At 41.2% G+C, this 19,500-nt stretch overlaps 1 long non-coding RNA gene across 1 annotated transcript; it reads right to left on the bottom strand.

The window, feature by feature from the left end:
* Positions 1-626: 626 nt before the first annotated feature.
* On the bottom strand, positions 627-13,137 carry LOC135276377 (uncharacterized). The gene is made up of 3 exons (XR_010343912.1): positions 13,086-13,137; positions 12,844-12,958; positions 627-827 (listed from the first exon to the last, which is right to left on the bottom strand). It is a non-coding gene; the product is annotated as an uncharacterized LOC135276377 (long non-coding RNA).
* Positions 13,138-19,500: the final 6,363 nt, after the last annotated feature.

Genomic DNA, 19,500 nt, shown 5'->3' with positions numbered 1-19,500 from the left:
TTTCTTTTTCTTCAGGGCTGCCCTGACCACAAGGAGGCTGCCTAGTCACTCTCAGCCTGCAGAGGCTTCACTGAGCTGCTGTGAGCTCTGCCCAGCTGCCCTGTGAACTTCCCTGCAGTTCTGTTTATATGGGTGTAGTTAGAACTGCATCAGGAATTGTAATGGCAGGTTGCCTCGGCAACTGCAGGCTGCCTCAGGAATGGCAGACTGTCTCTGTAGTGGTAGAGTGCCTCTGTAATGGCAGACGCCCCTCTGCCACAGAGCTGGATCATCCCAGGTTCAGCTGTGCTTGCTGTGAAAATCTCAACCCAGAGCATTTCCAATTGCTTTTTATTTTGTTTTTGTTTTTGTGGAGGTGGGACCAGCCGGGCCTGATCCCCTGGCTCCCTGCCTCAGAGCCTTTTGTTTTTTAGTTGAACGGTCAGCTCTCTACCAGGTGATCTTGTCGCCTGTTGAATAGGTGCCGGGATCTGTGTGATTTCCCATGCGGCGACCCACTGTGCTGCTGAAACCGCGGCTCTGAGATTCATGGCACTTTTTTTGCCTGGGAATCTCCTGGCCTGTCTCCCTGTTTCAGCTCCCCTTGCTGGCTAAGAGGGGACACAGTCTCATTTACTCTGCACTGGGAACCACTGTGCTGGGGCACAGGCAAAACAGCCATGCCGGCCAAAACAGCCACCCTGGGGACCTGTGGGGTCCTCCACCTGGGAATCTCCTGGTCTGTGGGAAGTAAAATTCCATCTGGAAATGCGGTGTCCACTCACCCTCTGTGCTTTCACTCGGACCTGCAATCCTGAGTTGCCCCTAACCAGCCATCTTGGATCTCTCTGTAGAATAAAATATTTTTTACCAATAAGCAAATATTAAATTCCAGGACTGGTTCTCTGCATAGGTAGAAAAGTGATCTGCTTGAATGATAAAACCCAAGGGATATTAAAATATTGTCCCACCCCAAAACTTTACTTATTGCTTTATATTATTATGGGGCCTGGAGACGCCACAATGAATTTACTTTTTGATTTATAGTGCTGTCGGCAGACAGTCCTGAAAGAGAAGTAGAACTGTCCTAGGAGGGGCAGTATATTAAGACATTTGCACACATTAATATGTCAACCCTACTTAGGTTGTCAGATTAGTTAGCCCCATGGTTCTCTACTCTACAGTGTATGCTGCACATTGTAACTATGCTTTCTGGATAGCTTTTGAAAACATTGCTGCCCAGACCTCACCTGCCCCCTTGAGATTCTGATTCATCTGAGCTGAGCTAAGGCACAGGCAGGCTTGAGAATCCCTGAACTAACTGACCATTCTATCACTTTATAAGGTCCTGAAAAAAAATTGGAAGATAAAATAACTGGGCTTTGTTGAAAATGTCTATTATGATCCTGAGTAAAAAGGCAACTCCCAAGCTCAATATGTAATTGGGAAACACTCAAGAACAACAAAATGGAGGTGGAAATAAATTGAAAATCCATTTTCCTTATGTGTTTGCCTTGGACCAACCTGTTTTCCTACAGCTCTATCTTGGAGTTCTGGGGACATTCTTTTTTTTTTTTTTTTTTTTTTTTTTTTTTTTGAGACCTAGTCTCACTCTGCCACCCAGGCTGGAGTGGGAACTCTCTTGGCCCACTGCAACTTTTGCCTTCTGAGTTCAAGTGATCCTCCTGCCTCAGCCTCCCAAGTAGCTGGGACTACAGGTACCCATCACCACACCCAGCTAATTTTTCTTTGTTTCTTTTTTTTTATGCTTTCATTTTCTATCTGATTGTATATAGTTCATTTGCTGAACTCCTATCCTGGGAATCTTAGGCTGCATTCCTAGAACTGGATTCCAAGGCCTAGGCTGCATATGGGGTGGGAATAACACCAGTCATAGATGAAATAGGATAAAGCCAAGCAATTCATTCTGCTCAAGTGTCGCTAGGAAGAGGGCAAGCAGAGAACTGGGCCTGAAGCAACAGGATGGCAATTGTAGAGTTCAGGATTGGGAGAAGGGTTTTTGAATGAGGGAGAGGAAGCATGACCTGGAAGCATTCCCCAAGGCTCTAGCACATAGACAAGGAGCGCTTTAATAGCCACCTGTGGCATGATCTCAGGGAGGAAGGGAGCCATTGAGGCCACTGAGGGCTCTGAGCCAAGTAGAAAATTAACCTGGCAGCTGAAGAAATTGTGATTCCTTTGTGTATTTTAGAAGATGAAGTATTGAATCCCACTCCAGTAGTAGTGGTAGAAATAATTAATTTATTGATTACCCACTAGCTAGGTGGTGTTTAATGTATTTTATTATCTTACTTAATGCCCACAGTAACTCTATAAGGTAATTACAATCATTACTTTCTGGGAGGATATGGTCAATTGGTACTCAACATCAATTTCCACCTTCTTTGAGGTAACTTTCTGTTTTCCAAAGGCTAGAAAACTAGCTCATTGCCCAAATCCCTTGCAGCTAGGGTCTAAATGTGAGATAGAGCCCATGGAGTAAAAACACCTGGGCAAGATTCAGAAGGCAGAAATGAAGGAAAGGGCAATTTCCTGCTATGTTTGCTGTTTTTCACCTGGCAAGAAAAATTATAGAGATACTAATGTCTCATCTCCAGCTTTCAGAGGGATTTGTAGCAGTGTTAACTGATTTTAGTGGTCCAGTGCCTAGATAATTGCAGTGGCAGTGGAGGTTGATGTCTGAATAGTAATTGAGATGGTGTGTTGTGGACCTCAGGTACTCCAGTGGCAAGGTGCTGGTCCTTCACTATCCTGATTGTGACAAAGGTCACATGATATTCTGTGATATTTCAGGAGTCATTTCTACATACTCAATCTAGAGTCCTGCCTTCAGCCTTTCCGATAATTTTTAAAGTACTTAATTCCAGTATTAACTCCCTTTGTGCTTCAGAACTCCTATGGTGATTTCTGTTTCCTGCATTAAATATTTTTTATACAGATGAGGAAATGGCATCTTAGAGAGTATTTTAAAAGGTTGCCCAGCTAGTTAGAGGTAGATCAAGAACTCTATGCCTCATTAGATTAAAAAGGGCTCCAAAATTTAGAACTAGAGTGAAGAATTCATTGGCTTTATTTCTAATAGATTTGACAAAGCAAAGTACTATGGAGCCAAGTTCACATATACTCTCTTCCCACTTTTAAACCTATGAGTTGCACTCATGATTTTGGTAAGTGCTTAACTTAATTGGTTTGCATCCATGCCAGGACCTCTGGGATGCCACTTACATAACTCATCCACAGAAATGAGTCTTGCCAACAAGTACTTGCAGAAGTCTCTCACTCAATAGCCACATTAAACACAGGGCTCCGTTCCCTGTAACTAGCTACTTACCTACTCTAAGTCTTGGCATCAGAGGAGCTGAGGACAATGGAATCATTGTAGTTGACACATACTGAGAACTTACCATGAGCCAGGCATTGTTCTGCTATTTCACATTATTTTCTGCCATAATCTCACAGCAACCCTGAGAAGTAAGTATGGTTATGATCTACATCTTAAAAATTAAGAAATTGAGGCACACAGATTAAGTCATCTGCCCAAGTTCATGCAGCCTCTGAGTGTTAGAGCCTAGATACCAATGTGGTGGTCTCTTATTTATAGTGTATTACCGTTTTCCAGTCATACTCAGAATGTTTTAATTTTTTCCATACTATGGGAAACTGCATGAAATCCTCTCTATAGTGAGGTCAGAAATAAATAACAACAATAAAAATAATGCATTGTGGCTTCCTTTATGATCAGTCCTTCTCTGCTTTGCTTTTGTTCCACCCAGCTCTGGCTGGATGTGCCCTCTTCCAGGCATTGATGAGGTGGTTTTTCTGAATAAACCAGATCAGGACATGATCAACCTCATTGCTACAGTTCCTCATGGCTACATTTGTTTGCTCCATTCTTCTGTCTGTCACATGTAACAGTCACTTCATACACAACAGTTTCACTTTCCATGGGCATACAGGACACACACAGGTACTGTCGGAGCACAAATGTGTGGCCACAGAGAAATAAATAAAATATACTACTAGAATATGTCAGACTCAGAAGTTTCATGAAAATTTAAAATCAGAGTAAACACAAGGCTCTCTAATTAGACAGCCCTCTCTCTCCTGACCAGCACTTCTACCAACCCTCAATTTTCCTAGAAATAGATCTTCATGAAGCTGAATATCTTTTTAAAATTCTGCACTACAGAGAACCAGACTAAGATGGTTCTGTTGAAATTACAAAACATTATACTTTCAAATAGCTGCTGAATTATTTAGTGACTTTACACTGTCCAAATGTGGGGCTCTTTGGGTAGACAATGTCTTGGTTTCCCTCCTATCTCTTTTGTTATGACATTCAGTAAATGGAGAGATATTGCCCTTCTTAATAATTTATAAAATAATAATCCACATTAAGGATCAGTCTCCTCTGATAGGTTTGGGGTTTCAAGTCGGGTAGTCAAGAAAATGAGAAGCTCAAAATTCTCTTCTAGTTTAGTTCAGTGATTGGCCCCAGCATACTCAAGTTTAACTTTTCAGTATTTGCTTCTTTCTCATCTCAATTTTTTCTCCTTCCTTGTGTGGTTTCTTAAATGGTAAACTGGGCTTGCTATCACTTCTTGGCATCTGACTCTCTAGTTTGGACTTATGGCATCCTCTGAGAAACAGAGAGCTGAACAATGTGTTATTGTCATGCACTTGACATTTCAAAGTTGTCTATTTACTTTGGCAAAGTCATTCTTTTCCTCACCTGTTTGGAAGGAAGGAAGGAAGGAGAGGAAAGGAGGAAGGAGAGGAAGGGAGGAAGGAGAGAGAGAGAGAGGCAGGGAGGAAAGGAGGGAGGGAGGCAGGAAAGGAAGAAGGAAGGCAGAAAGAGAAGGAAAGATTTATTTAAGATCGAGAGGCCTGGCATGGTGGCTCACACCTGTAATCCCAGCACCAGCGCTTTGGGAGGCTAAGGTAGGTGGATCACCTGAGGTCAGGAGTTCGAGGCCAGCTTGGCCAATATGGTGAAACTCTGTTTCTACTAAAAATACAAAAATTAGCTGGGCATGGTGGTGGGTGCCTGTAATCCTGGCTAGTTGGGAGGCTGAGGCAGAATTTCTTGAACCCAGGACCCAGGAGGTGGAGGTTACAGTGAGCTGAGATTGTGCCATTGCACTCCAGCCTAGGTGACAAGAACAAAATTTCATCTCAAAAAAAAAAAAAAAGATTGGGATAGGCTTGGGTGTGTGAACTTCTCTATCCAGGGTCCAGATGCATTCCCTCACCTTTATATAAAATTTATGGCAAGATTCATGTGAATTCAGTGACAGATATAGAAATTATTTAAATGAACAGGTATCCACTTCTCAGAGCCAGGGAATTCTAAAAAGCACTGCCAGTTCCTCAAGAGCAAGAATCCCACCTTTTTTATCATTGTTCCCCAAACAGGATTTAGTATAGTGCCTTGCATGTCCATCCACTATGTATTAATTAAGAGCTTACAGTTCTCACTGAGGATACACAGAGGAGTCAAACCTAGACTGTAAGAAGGTTAACAAATATTACAAGTATGCTGAGTGCTATAAAAACAGCATGTAAACCAGGCTGTGAGAGAACAGGGAAAGGAGCTACTGACTGACAGTCTAGGGATGATGGGGAAGTATCACACAGGCAGTGACATTTAGCCAAGGACTCGGAGGCTAGATGGAGGGAACAGCATGTGAGCTACAGTGGCTGGAGAGTATGACATAATGGGGATACAGTGACACTTCTGAGTATTTGAGCAAAGAGTTCCTGCCAAGTATAAGTGGAGTGGAGGCTGAAAAGATAGTTAAAGGAACTTGTGTAGCATGCTTCATATTTGCTGGGAGTGTTGGCAGCAGTGGGGGGAAATAGAGTTTCCCACATTACTGGTAAGTGTACTCAAGGCATAACCTTTATGGAGCACAAATTGGCAAAAATGTACAACTCCTTTGACCTGGCAGTTATATCATACATCTAGGAATTTATCCTACTGATATATTTTAAAACTATGTATGTACAAGATTAGTTATAATAGCATTGCTCACCAAAGCAAAAAACTGGAAAAAACAAAACTAAAACTCAGTTCTATTAACAGGAATTAGTTAGATAAATTATGGTACATCCATAGAATAAAATACATGGTAACTGTCAAAAAATGAGTGAATTTCTTTTATGCTGACAGGGAATAAACTCCAAGATATAGCAAGTGTAACAGCAAAGGTGTAGAACAGTATGCATAGATTGTTACCATCTAGAGAGAAAAAGAATACAAGAAAACACAAATACATAAATACATACTTATACACACATACATAAACATGTATATGAGCAAATACATACTCTTACAATTGATAAAACATCACTGGAAAGATACACAAGACACTGATCATAGCTCTGGGTGCATGGGAAGAGCAGAAAGAAGAATTTTCACTTAATTCTACTATGCATCTCTTCAATTTTAAACTACATGAATGTAACACCTAGTCAAAAAAATTGAATAAAATTAAAACTTTTTTTAAAAGACACAGGACATAATCAGACATGTTTTTCAGGAGGGTGAGGACTGTGAGGATCAGGAACCAGGAGGAAAGAGACCAGAGGCAGAGAGACTAATTAAGAGGCTACTGCTCACACCAGTCCTGGGGTAGTGGTGCCTTAAACCCAGTGCAGCTGGCATGAAGGAAGGGCACAGATTTCAAATATCATTTGGGGGTGATTTTACTTAGCTTATTTTGACCATTTGCTGTAACCCAGGCAGGAGTCATTTTATACCTCCTACCAGCACAAGGGATTTTGTAGGGGGGTTTGTTTTTTGTTTTTGTTTTTTATTTTCACAAATCCCACAGTAAAGAGATTTTATTTGTCCCATTTTACAGAGGAGGAACTAAAGCTCAGAAAGGTTAAGTGACTTACCAAAAGTCACACAGGCAGAGTAAATGGTGGAGCCATGATTCAAACCCCTACCCCACACCACACTGGGGGCCTTGTCACAGCTGAGTGAGTAATCAGATCCCAGGCAACTGCTGGGATTAGAAAAAGGAATGAGTCTGGGAGAGAGCATGGGAGCCTTTTGGCAGTTATGAAAGACCTCTATAGCTCCTGAGGTCATAGATGGCTCTGAGAAAGGATGTGTATCCTTGTCTGTGGACTAGAATTTAGAGTACCCTTTGAGGGGCCTGTGGTTCCAATGTCTTGAGATCTACTCCAACATTGGGAAAAGTCCAGACATCCCTAAGGTCTACTGAATCCAGAGGCTCCATATGACTCATTTCTCCCAGTCTCTCCAGCAGGGATTCGATTCAATGGCTCTGGGAGCTCACCAGGGCAAGATGTGCCTTTCCCTCCCCAGCAGGAAGAGCTAGAAAGGGGTTTCCCGGGGTGCCATTTAGCTGGAATGGGCTCCATATTTTCCTCTCTCATCTCCCTGCAGTATCAAGTGTGCCACTATTGAATTCCTCCCTGCATTTCTTTTTGTTATTCATTATTTATGGGATCATTTTTCCATCGTTCGTGCATGAAGGCAAATTTTGTGTAAAAATCAGTTGAGTGAGCACTGCCGATGGCTTGCTGCATTTTCTCATCTTTCATCTCTGAGGCATCAGTTCTCGGGAGATGCAGAGCAGGATATGGGATTAGGAGCATACCAGAGTGGGAAGGGGAGGTGAGGACGGGGCAGGATTAGAAACCTGCCTTAAGAGACCTCGCCTGTGGAATCACTTTTTTACCCTCCAAAATTCTGTTGAGCTCACCTGGAAGTCTAGGTGGGGTTTCATCTCTTCCTGCCCTCATCTCATCCCTACTTCCCTTGCCCCTTTGCTGGGCTGCCATGGATGAAGGGGTGGAGTTCCAGATGTAGAACCACCTCCATTTCATGTAGATTTACTTTAGTGTAGAAACCGACAGAACCCTTCAGGATTGAGGCTTGGAGGCCTGTTCTCTAGTGGCTCACCCTGAAAACTCTAGGGAAGTCACCCTGAAAGAGCAGACTTGGGAGAGTGGATCTAAGAGCAAGGTTGATATTTAATAAGCATCTGCTGTATGTCAAGTCAGGCTGAGTGCTTTGCTTATGTTCAATTTGAGCCTCAGCACAAGTATGTGTGAGGTAAGTGGGTAAAGAAAGGAGCAAGGAGCTGGGCATGGTGGCTCTTGCCTGTAATCCCAGCACTCTGGGAGGCCAAGGCAGGTAGATCACCTGAGCTCAGGAGTTCAAGACCAGCCTGACCAAAATGGTAAAACCCCATCTCTACTAAAAATACAAACATTATCTGGGCATGGTGGCACACATGAAAGATGAGAAAATGCAGCAAGCCATCGGCAGTGCTCACTCAACTGATTTTTACACAAAATTTGCCTTCATGCACGAACGATGGAAAAATGATCCCATAAATAAGATGAGGCAGGAAGATCACTCCAGCCCAGGAGGTCGAGGTGGCAATAATTCATGATCATGCCACTGCACTCTAAGCTGGGCAATAAAGTAAGACCCCTACCTCCTTCTCTGCAAAGAGAGAAAGAGAGGAAAGAGGGAAGGAAGGAAGGATGGAAGGAAGGAAGGAAGGAAGGAAGGAAGGAAGGAAGGAAGGAAGGAAAGAAGGAAGGAAGGAGGGAGGGAGGAGGAGGGAGGGAGGGATTTGAGTCAAAAAGTCTTGGTTAAAGTCCCTATTAGTCCCTTCCTAGATGTGTGACTTTGGATGAGATCTTTAACCTCTCTGTGCCACAGTTTCTCACTTGTAAAATTGAGTTAACATTACTGCTTAGTTCACATGAGACCCTGCATCTAAGGGTAGGTGTCTGTTGCTCATGGTAAAGACTCAATCCTTTAAACCTGGCTCCTTTATTCCCTCATGCTCCAGCTTAAATGTCACTTCCTCAGAGAGCCCACCCCTTTTAACCCTAGCTACACTGGGTACTTCCAACCCTGGCAGTGACTTTCTGTCACACCACCCTTCATTTCCTTCTTGTGTGCATCATGATCTACACCTCTCTGGATTACTTGGGAACTGCCTCATCTCTCCTCATGCTTCAGTTAAAACATAAGCTCAATGAATGTCAGAACTAGTACAGAGCACATGTGGCAGATGGTGGATTCTCAATAAATGTAAGTTACTATTGCCATCATTCTTGGTTTCCAGATAGGGGCATAGAGGCCAGGGTGAGTAACCTGCCCAAGTATCAATAGGTAGGTGGCACAGCTGGCATTCCCACCCAGTGTGTCTGACACCAAAGCCATGCTCTTTCCACTTTGCCAACGTTTTTGTATTTGAGATGGAGTCTCACTCTCTCACCCACGTGGAGTGCAGTGGCACAAACTCCATTCACTGAAACCTCTGTGAATTGCCTTCTGCCAATCCCAGCTACTCTGCCTTAGCCTCTAGAGTAGCTGGGATTACAAGCATTCACCACTATACCCAGTGAATTTTTATATTTTTAGTAAAGACCATGTTGGCCTAGTAGAGACAGTTTCACTATGCTGGCCAGGCTGGTCTCAAACTCCTGACCTCAAGTAATCCACCTGCCTCGGCCTCCCAAAGTGCTGAGATTACAGGCATGAGCCACCACTCCTGGCCCCACTTCCCCAACTTCCACGTTGCCACGAGATCAAACTCAGGTTAGTATTTGGCAAAACTAGAAACTGGTCAAATGTGTTTTGCAGTACTTCTCCCTCTGCCACACCCTCTTCTCTTTTTAAATCTACTTTTATAGTTTAGCAGTTGCCAACCATGATCTGAGGCTATGTTTCTTAGCAAGTGTTTCTTACAGACTGAATAATCAATCCTCTAAAGAGATTTCTCCTCTACTTCACAGGGCCCTGGAGCTCCACAGGGAAGCTCCACTCCATGCTGGGTTCAGGATAGGTCTCAGTAGGAACGGTACTGTCAAAGGACAACCCTACACAGACCATGAGTCACAGGAAAGTTTCAACAGTTCTGGTCCAGGCTGAGTCTGTTAGGGGATTGGTATGGAATTTGTAAAATTTAGCATGGTTGGCCAGGCATGGTGCCTCATGCCTGTAATCCTAGCACTTTGGGAAGCAGGTGGATCACCTCAGGTCAGGAGTTTGAGAGCAGCCTGGCCAAATGGGAAAACCCTGTCTCTACTTAAAATACAAAAATTAGCTGAGTATGGTGGTACATGCCTGTAGTCCCAGCTACTCAGGAAACTGAAACAGAAGAATCACTTGAAAATGGGAGGCAGAAGTTGCAGTGAGCCAAGATTATGCCACTACACTCCAGCCTGGGTGACAGAGTGACACTCTATCTCAAAAAAATAAAAAAATAGCACTGTTCTTCTGTTTCTCAAATGACAAGTTGCCTGGGCTATGTGAAGATTTCTCATTCACCCAGAGTTTTGTTGAAGATTCTGTCCCACTCCTCTTGTAGAAGAACATGCTGATCTCCATTAGAAGGGGCTTTTAAACACCAAAAGGACACAGCTTGCTGGGGGGAGGTCACACAGTTTGTTTTGTTTTGTTTTGTTTTGTTTTAAGAGAATAGTCAGAAAGACATGGAAATTAAGATTCTACTTCCACACTGTCCAGGACTAAGGTCTCTCCTGAAGATCACCCAAGTGGACATATACGACATAAAGAACAAGAGGCAAAGCATTCAGGATGCATTTAGAAGCCTTAGATCTAAGAATCACCTAAGATTGGGAAAAATCTGGGATAGAAAATATCCAAAAAGATCTGGGACACCCCTGAAAGGATCTAGATCAAGAGTCTGCAAACTATGACCTGATGACCAAAGCTGGCCTACTGCCTGTTTTTATAAATAAAGTGTTACAGAAACACAGCCATGTCCATTGCCCGTTTATTTCTCTACTGTCTATGGGTGCTTCTGCACTGCAACACTGGAACTGGCTTCCCATGCTGGCCAATCAGGTGTAGAGGGTATCTCCAAAGATTTCTGTGGTGAATCCAACCCTGAGACAGATGTCCAGGCATGCTGCTGAGATCTCCCAAGAAAGACAAGCACAAGAAGATCACATCTGTGATCTGAAGAGGGCCTGTGCCAGAGTCCAAGCCTCCTTCAGGGATTCCTGCCAGAGGAGCCAGGAGGAGCCTGCAAAAGGGCAAACCACTCCAATCCCCATACCAGGATCACTACCCACCACCTGGCATGAACCCAGCCAACCCCAATCTCTTTAACTCTGTGAAATCCCTGCCATTCAACAGGTTCAGTGTTGATAAGACCTGTAGGTCCTACAGCAAAAAGACCTCAATCAAACTCATATCAAACACACACACACACACACACACACACACACACACATACACACAAAAAAAAGTCCAGATAAATACTAATAGGTTTAGTCCTACAGCAAAAAGACCTCAATCAATCTGGTATTTCAAAGACAATTGATAAGACACAGCAGATACTCATATAGGTTAATATAATTAAAAAGATGATCACAAGCTCTCTATGTTTTTAACTACTGTTTCAAATTAATCATCCTCAATTCCATCCTCAACCTCGCCAAAAATTTCTTGAATTAAATTCTTCTTCAGTATAGAAGATTGTTATTGTTTTCTTTATTTTTGTTGTGTCATTTACACTATTGTATTAGACTCATGCTTGGGATGACATTTTTGCCACACTGCAAAAGTTATACTGCAGTCTGAATTATTCATGTGTATCTCCTGAACATGGAACTATTCATTCTTTACCCTACATTTTTGGAAACTTAACCTTCAGGATAGCTCCCAAGACATTCTACATAAACTACCTCAAAAATATTAGCCAATTACTTTCAACCTTCTCAGATTTTTTGAAGGAATTTCTCTTTTTCTACTATAAGTTTTACTCGATCTTTCTCACTAGTGGGATGAAAAATCTCATAATATTTAAGACTTCATGCCATTCTTTGAGAAATTAAGACAAGTGACATTCTCAATAATGAAAAGAGATGACATGATTTTGAAGTAAATATTTTAAAACCTACCAACAACTAATATATTTGTTTTATCAAAATACTTTTGAAATCAATATATAATTTTGGAGGTAAAAATTTAATTTTTGAAGTAAATATTTAAAATCCTGACAACACTAATGTATTTGTTTTCTCCATATGTTTAGTATTTCAGAAATATTTAATTTGTATGTCCTCAGTTAATTTAACAGGGCTTTACAAGAAGACAATTTTTTAAAGAAATCAGAATGGGTTACATTACAAAATCCCTGTGACAACTGCAAGAACCTTTGTGCCACTGTCCTTTGAAAGTCTCATGCCTCTTTTAAATTAGCTTTTTGTTCACCTATTCACTTGCCCACCCCACCCAGAGCTTTGATCAATTTCTTCTGGACTGTTGGGAAGAGCCTAGGTGCTGCATCAGCTAAGATTCCAGATTAGCATTATGACTAATTAAAAGAACAAACTACCAGAGGAAACAAAGAAAGGAAAACAGAACAAAAAATGAAATCTTCCTGGTCCATCTTTTCACCTTTCTTTATTTCAGCAGAGAGAAGCATTCAGCCCAAGTGTCAATATTTAGAATAGGCTAAGGGAGCTAAGAACTTTATTGTTTTGGCATAAAACATCATAACCTTAGTACAGAGTACTTAGATCAAATTGCTTTTTTGGCCTCTAAAGAGAGACTGTTGTCAACATCTCTTCTCCAGAAAAAAGCAATTCCCTGTGTCAGATTATCACTCTTATTTACATCTACATCCAGAGCATAACCATGTGTGGGAGCTTAATAAGTGGATGAAACCTGTTTCTGAAGTACGGTTTCCACTAAAGAATATTTTAAGAAAGGTCTTATTTTGCAATTATTTTCATATTTTTTTCTGTGATGAGAAAATAATAAACACAGGTGGTTAATCCCTAAAGACAAGGTTTTAGCATCCAACTTACCTGACAAGATTTTCCTTGTCTCCAAGTCCCTTGCAAAGTTGCATATTCATTTCTTCAATCTTCAACCTTGGGCTTCTTTTGCAACACAGACTGCCTCATCTTCTTTCTAGGAACTCTTTCCGGATACACAAAGGATAACAAAATACAACACAACCAATCAAAATCAGGATATGATGGAAACAATTTTAAGCAAAAATCTTTCTCAAACTTAACACTGTGTAAAGTGCTTGACTTATTCCAACCTCATGTTTTTCTTCCTCAGGAGAGAAGTGATGTTTTCCTCCACGGGTTCTGTGAGGAAAAATACACATATATCTAGTGTTTAATCAATGATAAAATAAATTACCTCTGTTCATCGTTCTTGCCTATGTTAGGTCCTTGATAACTTAGCTATTTCTAATTAATACAGTATAGGACCACTGTATTTTGTTAACATTTATGAAACAGGAATTAAAATGTAACAAATTAAATATACTTTATAGTACTTGACCTGTAAATCACCATATAACTGATGGAAGAAATTCATTGTGGAATTTTATTTTAAAGGATTATCTCAACATTTCTTAATTGTCCCTAATTATGATTTACTCAGAGCATTTAAGATTTCATAATTCATCACAAATGACTCCTACAGTTGAAATGCTCAACCTGGGTTCAACTACACACATCGTTTGCCCACATGTATGCATATGCATTCATGTTTATGTAAAGAAATAATTTCTAAGCAACTGAAAAGAGCAGAAGGAAAAGGTCTCACATATCCAAAAACCTAGAGAATGTAAAACCAACTAAAATGTCTTATGAAAGATCATTCAAAGCTAATTCATTTAAAATTCACATCCTATATTTCAGAATACATTTTCCATTCCAAAGATCATGTAGAATGTGTCCAAGAACTCTAAGAACATGAGTATTTGCATCCAATATGTCAGAAACCTCTGTCAGTCACAGCACGTTCTCTGCGTAGATTTTGTAATTCCCATATGCAGACCACTGTTTCTTAGAGAGTGGAAGAAAAAGGAGCCCCTGCTCCCAAAAATCACTCAGGTAGCTGAGATCAAGGAACACTCCCAAGCTAGATTAGATACCAAATAATTCTAAACAGAATTACATTGTACTATAAATATAATAAATTTTTCTTACATTACTGATATTTCACTTCTTTATGATATCAAGCCCACTGTTATTTCATACCATGGCTCACTCATACCTGGTAATCTGTCCTTAGGTAATCAAGAGTCAACTAAATTAGTCATTCAAAAAGAGTAAAATTATGAACTGTCCATCTGTTTCCCTTTATGTTGGCAATCAGTGTGTTTTCTTACATTAGGAAAATAATTAGGAAGAAAAATGAAGATGATATCCAGAAAAGACTTTTAATTGCAGACTCAACACCTACAATACTTACTTGAAAAGAATAATACTGAGACGTGCTCCCTCAAATGTCAATCAAGACCCCTAGTAAGTGGCATCCACTGAGTACCTACAAGAAATACAGAATTTCAGGCTCACTCTAACACACGAATTACAATCTGTCTTTGAACAAAAATCCTAAGTTGAGGAAATACACATAAGTTTAAGGACACCACTGGAGCCCTTCAAGGGGTCCTGAGGATGGGACGGCTAGGGTCCCTCTGGCCCTACATGTGCCACAGGACCAAGGGCTCTTGGAGGAAATTGATTGTAGGTGTGTTGCACCCGTCTTGTTTCTACAGGAGTGACCCACCTCGGGGTAAGCAGGTGATAATGACACCTGCAGGTGGGAGCCAGACCCCACTACACTGAGGCTTTGGAAAGCACCAGGAAAACAAAGAATGCAGGGCGCCGCAGTCCCCAAACTGAGCCAAACACAGACCGGCAGCAGAAGGTAGGCAGACTACAGAGAAACGGTGCTGGAGTGCACTGGCCACACTCGTATCAGCATGCCCCACCCACACACACACGCACACACTCATCAACACACTCAGAAAGATACATGCATCCACACACACACAGAAAGCACACGGAGACATCCAACACTTACACGGAAACACACACTGCCAGGCAGCTCCTGAGACTGTGGGATTCTGCTCTCTGCTGGGAAGCCCCTCAGGGACAGAGCAGCCCCAGCGCAGGCAGACAAGCCATACCTGGAAATCCCAGCTGGGAGGACTTTCAACAAGAGGCACCTTTACACTGTCTGGGAAGGCCTGAAGCACTGTGGGGATCCTTGGGGATCGCCATGGACATCCCTGAAGCCCCATCATATCTATTTTCTGCCTGGTTCGGCCTGCCGAATTCCTAATATGGCAGGACTCGGCGATGATCGCGGGGAGAAAGGGTCCGTTGCCCAACGCTGAGGCACTGCCACAGAGGGCCCCTGCTTTGATAAGCCCCTGAGATCATTCCCCAGGCAACAGTGGCTGTCACTGTGACAGGAGCCCTGGCTCAGCGCTGGCACTTGTTGACAGGCTGCTTGCGCATGCGCCTTCGCATGCCCAGCTGGGGAGCTGCAATGTTGGCGCTGTCCAGCTGCTGCCGCACAGGTGCAAGGTGGAGTCGGTGGCAGGGGCGGCGCCTGGAAGGAGGCTGCTTGCCACAAGCAGCGTAAAACCCTGACAGTACTGACTGAGGTAACTCCTTGAGCCCACTCTTCGGTTCAGGTCGGGTGGAGACCCAGGGTGCTTCACACCTGGAAGTGGTCACTCTGGGTGTGACGAGAACGTTCCCCTGCCCCATGAGCTGACTGCCACTTTTCGACCTGGGCCACACACCAAGGGGCCCTGTCTTGATCTCCAAGCCGAGGGACTCCTGCTTCTCAGCACTAAACATGGTGGGAACAACCAAAAAGAGGCATGCCAAGTGTATAGGAGAGGTGGCGACTCCTGGAACTGGCTTCCCATGCGGGCCGATCAGGTGTAGAGGGTGATCCAACATTTTCTGTGTTGAATCCAAGCCCCAGACAGATGCTCAAGCATGCCGCTGAGAACCCCCAAGAAAGCCAAGCACAAGAAGATCACATCTGTGATCTGAAGAGGGCCTGTGCCAGAGTCCAAGCCTCCTTCAGGGATTCCTGCCAGAGGAGCCAGGAGGAGCCTGCAAAAGGGCAAACAGCCCCAACCCCCACACTGGGATCACTACCCAACACCTGGCATGCACCCAGCCAACCCCAGTCTCTTTAGCTCTGTGAAATCCCTGGCATTCAACAGGTTCAGTGTTGATAACACCTGTAGGTCCTACAGCAAAAAGACCTCAATCAAACTCATATCAAACACACACACACACACACACACACACACACACACACACACCCCAATTAGTCCTGATAAATACTAATAGGTTTAGTCCTACAGCAAAAAGACCACAATCAATCTGGTATTTCAAAGACAATTACTAAGACACACCAGATTCTCATACAGGTTTAAATAATTAATAAGAGGATCACAAGCTCTCTATGTTTTTAACTACTGTTTCAAGTTAATCATCCTCAACTCCATCCTCAACCTCCCAAAATTTTCTTGAATTAAATTCTTCTTCATTATAGAAGAAGGTTATTCTTTTCTTTATATTTGTTGTGTCATTTACACTACTGTATTAGACTCATGCCTGGGGTGTCATTTTTGCCATGCTTCAAATGTTATAATGCAGTCTGAATTATTCACATGTATCTCCTGAACATGGAACTACTTAGTTCTTTACCCTATATTCTCAGAAACTTAACTTTCAGGATAGCTCCTAAGACATTCTACATAAACTCCCTCAAAAATATTAGCCAATGATTTTCAACTATCTTAGATTTGTTAAAGGAATTTCTCTTTCTCTACTATAATTTTTTACTCGATCTTTCTCACTGGTGTTATGAAAAAACTCATAAAATTTGAGACTCCATGCCATTCGTTGATAAAAAAAGACAAGTGACATTCTCAATGGTGAAAATAGATTACATGATTTGGAAGTAAATATTTAAAAACCTAACAAAAACTAATATATTTGTTTTATCAAACTATGTTTATTCTTTCTAAAATCAATATATAATTTTGGAGGTAAAAATTTAACTTTTGAAGTCAATATTTCAAAACTTGACAAGACTAATAACTTTGTTTTATCAATATGTTTATTATTTCAGAAATGTTTAATTTTTGTGTCCTCAGTTAATTTAACAGGGCTTTACCAGAAGACAATTTTTTAAAGAAATCATAATGGGTTCCCTTACAAAGTCCCCGTAACAACTGCAAGAACCTTTGTGCCACTGTCCTTTGAAAGCCTGATGCCTCTTTTAAATGAGCTTTTTGTTCACCCATTCACTTGCTCACCCCACCCAGAGCTTTGATCAATTTCTTTTGGACTGTTGGGAAGAGCCTAGCTGCTGCATCAGCTAAGATTCAAATTTGCATTAGGACTGATTAAAAGACAAATATACCAGAGGAAACAAAGAAAGAAAAACAGAACAAAAAAAAATTTCCTGGACCATCTTTTCACTTTTCTTTATTTCACCAGAGAGAAGAATTTAATCCAAATTTCAACATTTAGAATAGGCTAGGGGAGCTAAGAAACTTTATTGTTTTGACATAAAACATCATAACCTTTGTACAAAGTAACTAGATCAAATTGCTTTTTTGGCCTCTAAAGAGAGACTGTTGTCAACATCTCTTCTCCAGAAAAAAGCAATTCCCTGTGTCAGATTATCACTCTTATTTACATCTACATACAGGGTATAACCATCTGTGGGAGCTTAATAAGTGGATGAAATCTGTTTCTGAAGTACTGTTTCCACTAAAGAATATTTTAAGAAAGGTCTTATCCTGCAATTATTTTCACATGCTTTTCTGTGATGAGAAAATAATAAACATAGACAGTTAATCTCTAAAGACAAGGTTTTAGCATCCAACTTGCCTGACAAGATTTTCCTTGTCTCCAAGTCCCTTGCAAAGTTGCATATTCAGTTATTCAATATTCAGCCTTGGGCTTCTTTTGCAACACAGACTGCCTTTGTCTTCTCTCTCTAGGAACTCTTTCCGGACACACAAGGGATAATAAAATGAAACATAACCAATCAAAATAAGGATAAGATGGAAACAATTTTAAGCAAAAACACTTCTCAAACTTAAAACTTTGTAAAGTGCTTAACTTATTCCAACCTCATCTTTTTCTTCCTCAGGAGAGAAGCCATGTTTTCCTCCGCTAGTTCTCTGAAGAAAAAATACACATATATCTAATGTTTAATTAATGATAAAAATAAATTTCCTCTGTTCTGCATTCTTGCTTAAGTAAAGTCCTTGAAAACTTAGTTATTTCTAAGGAATACAGTATAGGACCATGTATTTTGTTGGCATTTATGCAACAGGAATTGAAAAGTAAAAAATTAAATATACTTTATAGTACTTTACCTGTAAATCACCATATAACTGATGGAAGAAATTAATTCTGGAAAATTATTTTAAAGGATTATCTCAACATTTCTTAATTGTCCCTAATTATGATTTACTCAGAGCGTTTAAGGTTTCATAACTTATCACAAGTGACTTCTACAGCTGAAATGCTCAAGCTGGGATCAACTACACACATCGTTTGCCCACATGTATGCATGTGCATTCATGTTTATGTAAAGAAATAATTTCTAAGCAACTGAAAAGAGCAGAAGGAGAAGGTCTCACATATCCAAAAACCTGGAGAATGTAAAACCAACTAAAGTGTCTTATAAAAGATCATTTAAAACTAATTCTTTTAAAATTCACATCCTGTATTTCAGAATACATTTACCATTCCAAAGATCATATAGAAATGTGTCAAAGAACTCTAAGTACATGAGTATTTGCAGCCAATATGTTGGAAACCTCTACCAATCACAGCACATTCTCTGCATAGATTTTATAGTTCCCATATGCAGACCACTGTTCCTTAGAGAGTGGAAGAAAAAGGAGGCCCTGCTCCCAAAAATTACTCAGACAGCTGAGATCAAGGAACATTCCAAAGCTAGATTAGATACCAAATAATTCTAAATAGAATTGCATTGTACTATAAATATGTTAATTTTTCTTACATCACTGATATTTCACTTCTTTATGATACCAAGCCCACTGTTATTTCATACCATGGCTAACTCATACCTTGTAATCTGTCCTTACATAAGCAAGAGTCAACTAAATTAGTCATTCAAAAAGAGTAAATTTATGAACTATCAATCTCTTTCCCTTTATGTTGGCAATCAATGTGTTTTAATTTTATTGGGAAAGTAATTAGGAAGAAAAATGAAGATGATATCCAGAAAAGACTTTTAATTGCAGACTCAACACCTACAATTCTTAATTCTGAAGATCAATACTGAGACTTGTTCCTCCGAATGTCAATCAGGACCCCTAATCAGTGGCATCCACTAAGTACCTAGAAGAAATAGAGAATTACAGGCTCACTCCAACACACGAATTACAATCTGTCTTTTAACAAGTATCTTAAGTATAGGAAATACACATAAGTTTAAGGACATAACTGGAGCAGGATGATGGGGCAGCTAGGGTCCCTCCAGCCCTAGATGTGCCACAGGACCAAGGGCTCTTGGAGGAAATTGATTGTAGGTGTGTTGCACCCGTCTTGTTTCTCGAGGAGTGAACCACCTCAGGATGAGCAGGTGATTATAACACCTGCAGGTGGGAGCCAGACCCCACTACACTGAGGCTTTGG

Source organism: Aotus nancymaae, unplaced genomic scaffold (genome assembly GCF_030222135.1).
Source record: "Aotus nancymaae isolate 86718 unplaced genomic scaffold, 86718_ANA_hifiasm-v0.15.2.pri h1tg000022l_1, whole genome shotgun sequence".
Classification (NCBI taxonomy): domain Eukaryota; kingdom Metazoa; phylum Chordata; class Mammalia; order Primates; family Aotidae; genus Aotus; species Aotus nancymaae.
The sequence above is the reverse complement of the archived record's forward strand: the minus strand, read 5'-3'. Positions and strand labels throughout refer to the sequence as shown.